Here is a 1,706-nt window from a genome sequence, read left to right as displayed (position 1 = left end):
CACCCTTAATACACCATATTGAGACTGGTGGTGTATCAAAGTTTATAACAGTGAAGTGTAGTGTGTATAAACTTTCTAGCTTTCAAACTTTAACTAATGAATCTGTGTGTACATAGTGAAGGTAAACGTTTCCAGAGGCCGACACTGAGAACATCCGGTTCTCCAACATTACAAACAGTACACTTAAATGGAGTGCAGGTATAATTTTTTAGTAACACTTTACTTGTGTTTATAAGGCTACATGACAAGTGTATATAAATCCATCATAGCAACTAACATAAACCTATGTCAAAATGGATAAAGGCTTAATCCAGCATGCAACAGCTTTCAAAAAGACCATATCCAGTTCATATCCAAATTGACATAAGGTAGTGTTAAGACTTGACATAAAACAATATAAACATTTATAAAGGCTGGATATATAAATTGCATATCCGATATGCAACAGCTGTCATAAAGACAGCTAAAGTCTTTGTCCACTTTGATGTCCAACTGATATAAGATTCTAATGTTATGACTTGCATTAGAATACCATGGCACATGACTATGTACTTTAATGTACTCCTGGTATGTCAAAGTCACATATGTCTGCCTATGATATCTTTAAGTCAGTCATAGTCATAGGCTTACTTTATCCATTTTGATGTCCCAGTTGACATAGTAGTGTTATGACTTGACAAAGGAATATAAATACTCAAAGGCTTAATCCATTATGCAACAGCTGTCAAGAAGATTGTCCATTTTGATGTCCAATTGACATAAGATTGTGATATGACTTGTATTAGAATGCCATGAAAGTCGACTCTATTCGGTACTATATACTGGTGTACTTCTGGCATGTCAAAGTCACACACATCTGGCCTTAAAGTGTCATAACATCTTAGATTGATCTATGAAGGGTTAGAACGGCATGACAGTAACTCATTGTGCTTTTGGTATGTCAGAGTCATATTAGTCTGTATGGAAAGTACCACATGACTTGAACTAATCCCTTATGGCAATTTACACCTGTTGGAAAAAGCCTTAATAAAAAAGTAGGGTTATACCAACGGTCATGAAGTGTTTATGTACCTTTAAATCAATAATTGACCAAGTCATTCAAAACAACTTAACACCAGTGGAAACGAGTGTTTATACATTTTTATGCAAGTTTATGCTAGTTGCCTTGAAGTGCTTATGTAGATGTCATTCATGTAGACCTATAAACACTATCCCTAGGTAAAGTATTATCAAGTTCTCTTTTCTGTTTTTGCTCCACAACAGTTTTATCTACAATAACAATACACCAAATTATCTTAAAGTTCCAGGCTTCTAAACAATAACTCAATCTCATTCAAGCACCTGCTTAGAAAAGAATATTAATACAATGTGTTTAAATGCCAGAGCAATTCCTAATTACTACTTATTAATATTAATACTGCCTAAATGCTTAGATTATAGACAAAAAATTTCTAAGATCTATTGTTTCATGTCCTGCTGAAAAATGACATTATGATTAAAAAGACATTACTCCCCGAGTGGTCAGAATTTCCTTTCATATTCTGAGCAGCTTTCATTTGAAAGGGACCTTTAATTTAAACACAACAACCTATGTGACGCTAGGCTCAACCATCTGAAGTGATTATGAAAAGCGTTTGAACATAAATATTTAATGAGGTCTTGTAGGGCTGAGAAGACAACCTTGATTCAGAGTCAACAACCAAAAC

Source organism: Ictalurus punctatus, chromosome 16 (genome assembly GCF_001660625.3).
Source record: "Ictalurus punctatus breed USDA103 chromosome 16, Coco_2.0, whole genome shotgun sequence".
Taxonomy (NCBI): domain Eukaryota; kingdom Metazoa; phylum Chordata; class Actinopteri; order Siluriformes; family Ictaluridae; genus Ictalurus; species Ictalurus punctatus.
This window is presented reverse-complemented; position numbering follows the sequence as displayed.